Raw genomic sequence first — 9,559 nt, 5'->3', positions numbered from 1 at the left:
AAAATCTCAAAAAAAAAAAAAAATGTGGGAAAAAAATTGGGAAGATATGAGTTAATTACAATTGATTATCATTGATTAATAGCAAATCCCAATTAACAATTTAAAATTTATTTACTTCAATTGCTAACTGTGTCTTATTATACAGATTAACAGTTAATTCGTTTCAAATTTGCCCAACACTGGTTACTGTACGCGGATTTGTGTAAAAAAAAAAAAAAAGTGTATGGAATGATACCCTTTGGAAATTAAAAAAAAAGAGAAAAAAATAAAAAAAACTTCAATCACATGTATCATATATGCAATTGACGTAACTGAAATATATATTAATTGAATAATATTTGACGCACCTTTGTATCATTGTGATTTCCTGAAATCATTTTACAGCAAACTAAAAAAATTGATAAGGATGTGACATAATGATGTATACATCTGTACATTGATATTGAGATACTCATACGTTTGGTACTTTGCTACCGGAAAACATGAAGTATGTCTGATATAATGTTGGACATTAAAATAAAATACCCAAGTACTGAAGAATAGAACGCACAGATAAGTTCTCAAGTACATTAGTTTTTCCTCATATTATCAGCAATACAACCTTTCATGTGTGTTTGTATGCGTTGTAACGATACAAGCCTCAATACGGTTAAAAACTCCATTGAAAACAAACCCGAACGAACACGAAGTCTCAATGTGACGTCACCTCTTCGATATGCGATATATGCTTTGAACCTTTTCGTCGAACGCTTGTTACTTGTTGAAATAGTGGCCGTGTGATACGCAGTGCGAGAACACAGCTCTGTCAACTCTTTGAATGCGGAGTAGGTGCTGACGTCCGTACGCCTGTGGTTGATTAGTTTGCGATTACGGATAAACCTGTGGTTCCATTGTGTAGATCTGCAGTTGATGCTTTAAGGTAAATAACATAACTTTGTTTCGTTTGTTTATTGTAATATTGATGGGATTTAAGATTTTCGAATAGATTTTATATTCGGAATGCAGACTTTAAAACTTACCATGTGGAAGCAGTTGAATTGAAATTAAACCTGTTGGACAGAAATTGTCAGGAAAACGTAGACTTCGGATAAAAGATTGGATTTATACCCCAAATTAGGATTGGGAGCCCTAGTAACTGAAAATTGAGGAAGTAAACTAAGGTATTAAGTTATTGATAAATAATGCTATATATATCATTCGCAATCTATTTCCGTATAAAATTCCCTTCCCGATCTCATTTTTTATTACTATTTTGAATGGTAATCGGTAACCTTTATGTGAAGCAGTGGCTTATATTGGTTCAATTGTTTGAAATACCACTGACCTTGATAAGAAATTATTATTAATAGTAAAGAAAACATCCATAGTAATGAACAAGTAGTAGCTGAAGGTACTATTGTTAACTTTAGATTTCAGAAAATTTGTTGGTTCGATTATAATTTAGGGTCCCTTTTAGCACCTAGGCTATATGAGACGTGGATCTACAGTTTAACGTGAGACCGGAGTCACATTGCTCCCATCGGGAATTGAACCCAGGCCTTGCGTACCAAAGACGCGTAGTGCACACAAGGTTCTACAACATAGGCAGGAGCGTCATTTAGGGGGGCAGGAGGGGGCAATTGCCCCCCCAAGAGTTTGAGGAATAAATATACTTTAATAGATTGTCTACTAATATACTAGTACAAAACGTGAAAGTCTTATGTCGGTGGTGCTCTTGCCCCCCCCCCAAGCGAAGTCTGAAATGACCCCCTGAACACAGGTCCACCACCCAGAGGCCAAGTAGGTGAATTACAAGGTAAACTATTTCCAACTATTAACTAACCAAAATATCACTTGCATAAAGCGATTTCGGTAATAGTTAAGAACAGCTACTTCTCATCTCCCGTGCACGAGGATACATCTTACTGTTGCACTACCTAAACACCCTAAGTACAAGGGCAAGAACTCAGTCTTTTACCTACTTTTTAGCATCCTAGATAGTCAATGAATAATTCCTGAAAGTATGGAGTTTCTCGTCCTTCCCTAAATGGGAAGTACGGCTCCTTAACTATAACCGCGATTTCTTCCAATGTACTACTATGAGCAAAATAAATGACGCGTCTGTTTATTTTGAAGTTTTTTGAAAATATCTCCGTTCTCTTTATATGTTCTAAATTTCGGAAGGTTTACCCAACAGGACAGGTTAATAACAAACCCGTTTTTAATATTTGTATTAGATATTAGCTTAATAAATAAATTAGAAGCAAAAAACATTAAATCGACAGAAATCTCGAGAATTACCAACTCTGCTAAAGTGGGAAATTTTGAACGTGAGGGAATTCTGCAGCTCAACACGAAGCAGCGACATCTATGTTATTGAGAGAAATGTGGATTAAATCTACAGACGAAACTTTTAATGAAATATTTCTAATATGTCTTATTACGTGCATTATCTGCAAACTCCAAATATATGAATATATGGCAAGTATTAACGTAAAGATCTATGGAAAAGGACGAATTGGTAGCGCGACCGTAATGAAAAATCGTCTTTACCGGAACAGGATCTGTTCACGTAAGAAAACAAATAGCTCAGTTAGTTAAAGCAACGAGTCTGTATGCCGCAGGTAGTGGGTTCGAATCTCCCTCGAAGTGCCGTTGTAATTTTTATTAGTATGGTTATTTATTTTTATTTTTTATGTGGGAAAGAATCAAAGTGTAACATATGTGTAAAACTCATGACGATACCCCCCCCCCTTAAAAAAAATTCGTTGTCGCACTTGCATTAGCGTCCCTAATTTTGTTTGCAAACAGTTTCGTAATTATTTCCCCTGTGCTCACTGCTCACTATACGTTATGCTCGCTGGCACATAACGAATGTTTCCCAGTAAATGTTTTTTCTAATTTGGATAATTTTATAAAGTTTCATAATATTTCTCACTAGATAGTCTCCTATCTACTTGTTTGGATATTTTGATAACAGATTTCCCTATTAAATGTTTAATTTTCCTTAGATGTTTAATTACGAAAAAGTTTTACAATGTATTTGTCTTAAATTGAAATTGTTTTGAATTACCACACGAGATAAGTAGCTCGAAGGAGGAAAACTCAAGTAATTGATATTCTACGTAAAAGCAACCTATTGTAGAATGATGATACTTCTTACCTTCAGCACATAATCTTTACGTTAGAGAAAAGACAGAAAAAAATGTTTTTTCCTCCCTATGACCACCCATCTTAAACCTCTACATTCCATTGTTCGTCTCACAAAATTTTGGTGGTTCAAAAACATTCATATAATAATAATAATAATAATAATGATATTCCTGAATATGCCATCCTTATATAATGTAAGGATATCTTAATTTCTTAGCTTAAACCTTAGATATCTTAGTTTAAAATGCTTTCTTTAGTAATTATTTGAGCAACCATGTAGGAGGGGGTACGACGTTTTATTTTGCCCCTCTCGTTTTAGTATCCTTCCAACAGAAAGTAATTTCTGATAAGCAGGGCAGACAAAATGAAGAAAAAATATATTTACAGCATCCTCTCCCCTTTCATGATTGAATATCACGTAGCATTTTTTATTCTACCAAAGATGGCCCTGTGTGGTTAGGAGTAGGTAACTAAAGAAATACCTAATATATAGTGCTCCTTGATTGTAAGGTTCCTCCATGTTCTGCCTAATACCTGTTCTGCCTAATGACCCTCCAACACTTTGTAACGCATTTTTGATTTAATCTTATCTTTAGGCACAACAGGAATTCCTGTTCTGCCTAGCTCCTGTTCTGCCTAATTCACACAAAAAGGGATATTTAGATTTGAGGGAAATTTATTAGTACCTATTTCCCCTTGATTTTCAAATATCATTCAAGAACTCTTTAATAAAACTTCAAGGCACGAGTAAGGGTTAATTAAGATTGAACACGCGAGTGGAACGAATTGTTTCATGTGGCCAAATACCCCTAAAAATCATTTTTAGTATAACAAATGTAGGGAAAGTGTCCGGTATAATGTAAAAAGCAAAACACCACAGTTACGTTGAGTAAAATGATTACACAATTTATTAGAGATAAATACTTCCAAATATCTACAAAAGAAACTTGCTCTAGAATAACAAATTAAAATATCGGAAAGGAAATACAGTTTTAACTTCTTAAAGTCACATATATATCTTTTCAATCTGAGAGAGAACAAAACTTCAAAGCTTCGAAACACACACTAAACCCACACACAACCTTCATTGTTATAAATGTAAACTGTAAGCTACAGCGTCTACATAGGAAATCAAATCCAATTGACCCAACTCTAATCTACTTTGCAAGGACTTGATTCTCTGCTGAATACGCTTATATTTTAGTTTCTGTTCTCTTGGTTTCTTCCCAACTTCTAGAAGCATCATTGACCTTTTATTTTCGTTCTGCTCTTGCTGTAAAAGGTGGACAAGGTTGAACATATTCGGATGTTCCTTTGTCAGCTTTTTATTAAACTTCGAATGCCAGCCCTCCACTATATTGTCCTTTCTTCTCCGTTGTCATAATGGTTCCATAGTTCACTAGAAAACATTTAAGAAAGCATTAGTATTGAAAAACACTAAGCAAACAAATTATAACATTTACGAATAGATAATTGTCTGAAATATCTTTTTGAAGTTTCAACGGAAAGCGCATCAAGTTTCCTGCCAAAATGTATGAAATTCAGCGGTACAAAATCGCAACAGTCAAAGTGGGAGGAGGCAGAAGTCCAAAAATAAAAATCTCTTCACACTGAAGTGTATCGGTATAGGGAGCTCAGATATTTGAATATCCATAATTATTACACTTACACAGCTAACCATTAATAATATATAAAATGTACGTAAATTACATATAAATTACTGTAATTAATTTGTGGGCTTTTGACAATGGTGTCAGTGTCACTTTATTTATTGACAATCAGAGCCATTTTCGAAAACTATATGTTGAAGGAAACACTGGAATTGATTAACATAAGCAAATACTTTTGTCTCTTTTTTTTATTGCAATTTTGGACCAATATACTAAACCCAAATCGGTAATGAGGAAAAAATATTGCAATTAAATTACATATGTTTTATATAATTCGTAAGAAAAATTAAACGTAACTATACAGTACTTACGGTGTGAACTTGGCGTCTGCATCGTCCAACCACATTTCAACCAAATCATCGTGAAAATAGTCTCGATTCGGCACTTCTGGTGCATCTTCTTGTATATGTAAGTACATATTACCAATTTTATCAATGGGTACAAGTGGTAAAGCACTAGCTCGTCGTATCCACCTTCTAACTTGCATATCATGACGGTACAATGAAGATAAATCCAGTGACTGCACTTTTCTCCAGATGCACTGAGTATAGTGGAAGAATTTACAGAAAATTTACAGAAGCTTGTAAGCGGGGACACATTATTTATGGATAGTACATTTAAAGCTGCTCCACGTGTATTTCGTCAACTTTATACCTTACACAGGAAATATTTGGGGCAGGTCTTTCCATTTCTATTTTGTCTACTGCCAATCAAAAAAGAGTACGATTATTACAGAATGCTGTGCTTAACTAAGGAGAAGACTGTTGATAATGGTTTCACCTTGAATCCTGCCAAAGTTGTTGTGGACTTTGAAAGAGCTGCTATCAATGCTCTATTTAGATCTTTTCCTAATGCTACTATTCGTGGTTATTTCTTCCACTATACTCATTGCATCTGAAGAAAAGTGCAGTCACTGGATTTATCTTTATTGTACCGTTAAAATATGCAAGTTAGAAGGTGGATACGACGAGCTAGTGTTTTACCACTTGCACCCATTGATAAAATTGGTGATATGTACTTACATATACAAGATGCACCAGAAGTGCCGAATCGAGACGATTTTCACGATGATTTGGTTGAAACGTGGTTGGACGATGCAGACGCCAAGTTCACACCGTAAGTACTGTATAGTTACGTTTAATTTTTCTTACGAATTATATAAAACATATGTAATTTAATTGCAATATTTTTTCCTCATTACCGATTTGGGTTTAGTATATTGGTCCAAAATTGCAATAAAAAAAGAGACAAAAGTATTTGCTTATGTTAATCAATTCCAGTGTTTCCTTCAACATATAGTTTTCGAAAATGGCTCTGATTGTCACTAAATAAAGTGACACTGACACCATTGTCAAAAGCCCACAAATTACAGTAATTTATGTGTAATTTACGTACATTTTATATATTATTAATGGTTAGCTGTGTAAGTGTAATAATTATGGATATTCAAATATCTGAGCTCCCTATACCGATACACTTCAGTGTGAAGAGATTTTTATTTTTGGACTTCTGCCTCCTCCCACTTTGACTGTTGCGATTTTGTACCGCTGAATTTCATACATTTTGGCAGGAAACTTGATGCGCTTTCCGTTGAAACTTCAAAAAGATATTTCAGACAATTATCTATTCGTAAACGTTATAATTTGTTTGCTTAGTGTTTTTCAATACTAATGCTCTCTTAAATGTTTTCTAGTGAATTATGGAACCATTTTGACAACGGAGAAGAAAGGACAATATAGTGGAGGGCTGGCATTCGAAGTTTAATAAAAGGCTGACAAAGGAACATCCGAATATGTTCTACCTTGTCCACCTTTTACAGCAAGAGCAGAACGAAAATGAAAGGTTAATGATGCTTCTAGAAGTTGGGAAGAAACCAAGAGAACAGAAACTAAAATATAAGCGTATTCAGCAGAGAATCAAGTCCTTGCAAAGTAGATTAGAGTTGGGTCAATTGGATTTGATTTCCTATGTAGACGCTGTAGCTTACAGTTTACATTTATAACAATGAAGGTTGTGTGTGGGTTTAGTGTGTGTTTCGAAGCTTTGAAGTTTTCTCTCTCAAATTGAAAATATATATATGTGATTTTAAGAAGTTAAAACTATTTCCTTTCCGATATTTTAATTTGTTATTCTAGAGCAAGTTTCTTTTGTAGATATTTGGAAGTATTTATCTCTAATAAATTGTGTAATCATTTTACTCAACGTAACTGTGGTGTTTTGCTTTTTACATTATACCGGACACTTTCCCTACATTTGTTATACTAAAAATGATTTTTAGGGGTATTTGGCCACATGAAACAATTCGTTCCACTCGCGTGTTCAATCTTAATTAACCCTTACTCGTGCCTTGAAGTTTTATTAAAGAGTTCTTGAATGATATTTGAAAATCAAGAAGAAATAGGTACTAATAAATAGGGATGGTACCGAGACCGAGACTCGTCTCGAATTATCGAGACGAGACGGCCTTTTATCTACCGAGACGAGACCGAGACGGAGCTCTATAAATCGAGACGAGACCGAGACGAGACTTAAGTCATTCTCGAAAGTCTCGGTCTCGTCTCGAATATTGATATAGACAACTATTAAGATTGACCTTTACTCAAAATTTCTTTCGTTGCTGTATTAGGTAATATGGGAACAGTTGACTAATGTTCAGTGGCGTATTTAGGGGATGGCTATCGGACTGAAACCCCTCCCGAAATAGATTTGTGATCATTTTTTCGCATTGCATGTACAACACAAATATTTCTTACTCGTTCTCAAGCCTCTCCCGAAACAAAATCCACTGCTGATGTGTATAGCCATCTCTGCCTCTCTCCCTCTCTCAACACACACACACACACACACACAGATATATATATATATATATATATATATATATACACCAGCGGATCCAGGATATGATCGCGAGGGAGGGGCTAAACCATAGTTTAGCATTTTATCCAGTGTAAAGAAAGAAGTAGGATTGAAGCCCATTTTATACAGTGTATAGCTGAGCGTCAAGGGGAGGTATAATCCCTTTAACACTCCCCTTGGATCCTCGCCTGTATATCGTATCTAATATAAGTAAAAGGAAGAGTTTGTCTGTGTGTCTGCGTGCCTGTCTTTCTGATTGCCTGTGTGCGGCCTGGGGACCAGACGAGAGTCCAAGAGTTACGAAATTTGGGTGACAAGTATCATGTCCCAGGCCTCAGACCAAGAAGAAGCGTTTTTTTTTTTTTTAATTTTTAATCAGGAGGGGCGTTTACCGGGACATGTAAAAGTAGTAGATAATGACCGATAGTAGTGTCGAATACATAGTTTTCGCAGTCGCTGAGATCAATGATGATACTTCCATTAGCGATGACTTTCAAAGTCAGCTACCAGTGCTTCCGGCCGTGGTTCACTTGCGGGGGTGGGGAGTACCGAGACGTAAAAATAATACAAAATGACCGATATTAGTGTCAAATAGTTTTCGCGTTTTCTGAGATCAATGCTGAAACTCCGATCTCATTAACCTCCAAATTCACCCCATTCAGCTGCGGGCCGGAGTTCACAGGAGGGATACCGAGACATGTAAAAGTAATCCAAAATGGCTGATATTAGTGTCACTGTCAAATGTATAGTTTTTGCGGTCGCTGAGATCAATGGTGTCACTTCCATTAGCGATGACATTCAAATTCAGCTACCAGTCATGCGGGCCGAGGTTCACCTGCTGGGGAGGGGGTACCGAGACATGTAAAAATATAAATCTTTGAGTTTTACGTCCCACGATTATGCAGATTAGGCTAAAGGAGACGGTGATGATGAGTAATGAATGAAATGGTGGAATGAAGAAAGTGGGATGAAACCGGAGAACCCCGAGAAAACCCACGCACACGGTGTTTGTCCACCACAAAGTTCACTTGGCGGGGGCTGGGAACATGTAAAAATAATACAAAATGACCGATATTAGTGTCAAATACATAGTTTTCGCGGTTGCTGAGATAGTGATACTCCCACAGGCCTTGACTTCCAAATACTGGTCCCATGCGAAAAATGGGTATTTCATCTAGTTAAATATAATAGTCATATATATTAAAAATGCTGAATTTTTTTAACATGCTGTGTGAAATATGGAAGGGGAAATTCTTCTAGATACTCTGCAATACCACTAGCTAAACAAGCAATGTTGCCAACGCAACATAAAGTTGTAATTTCTCAAATTGCACTACGTTTGATATTACATATTTCTGTTCACTTAATTTAGTTTAGTGCGTGGGTTTTCTCGGGGTTCTCCTGTTTCCTCCCACTTTCTTCATTCCACCATTTCATTCATCTCTCATCATCACAGTCTCCTTTAGCCTAACCGGCATAACCGTGGGACGTAAAACTCAAAAATTTCATTTCATTTTTTAATTGAGTTTAACGCCTCTTTCAGCAGCGAGGTTATATGAGACTGAACCTACTGATTAACGTTGAATCTAAACCACATGAGCTCCCGCCGGGAATCTAACCCGGGTCTCTCACGCCATAGGCTAACTGCTTAGCCACGAAAGAGTTCTACATATTTATAATTTAGATATTAAATTAAACCACAAAAGCACATATATTATTCAGTGTAACAAAGGACAATACACATCACTAACATCAACATTTTGGAGATCTCTAATAACTCAAATGGCAGGAACATTATAACATTAGTGTTTTAGTAGTTTTAATTACAACAAGTCGCAGTTACATTATTTTAAGCAGTGTTGCGAACTTAAATAAATTGCTAAATATTATTATAAATATAG

At 35.7% G+C, this 9,559-nt stretch overlaps 1 protein-coding gene across 4 annotated transcripts in view; it reads left to right on the top strand.

Annotated features, from left to right (window-relative positions):
* Positions 1–687: 687 nt before the first annotated feature.
* Positions 688–9,559, top strand: part of slif (cationic amino acid transporter slimfast) — a 638,367-nt gene continuing 629,495 nt past the window's right edge. The window contains exon 1 of one of the 4 annotated variants that reach the window (XM_081740112.1): positions 688–919. The gene's annotated coding sequence lies outside the window, so the exon portion shown is untranslated. The remainder of the gene's footprint in view (positions 920–9,559) is intronic. The other 3 variants (XM_081740111.1, XM_081740110.1, XM_081740109.1) reach the window with 3 other exon arrangements.

This window comes from Thermobia domestica, chromosome 15 (assembly GCF_964235325.1).
Source record: "Thermobia domestica chromosome 15, izTheDome1.hap1.1, whole genome shotgun sequence".
NCBI classification, from domain to species: Eukaryota; Metazoa; Arthropoda; class Insecta; order Zygentoma; family Lepismatidae; genus Thermobia; species Thermobia domestica.
This window is presented reverse-complemented; position numbering and strand designations above follow the sequence as displayed.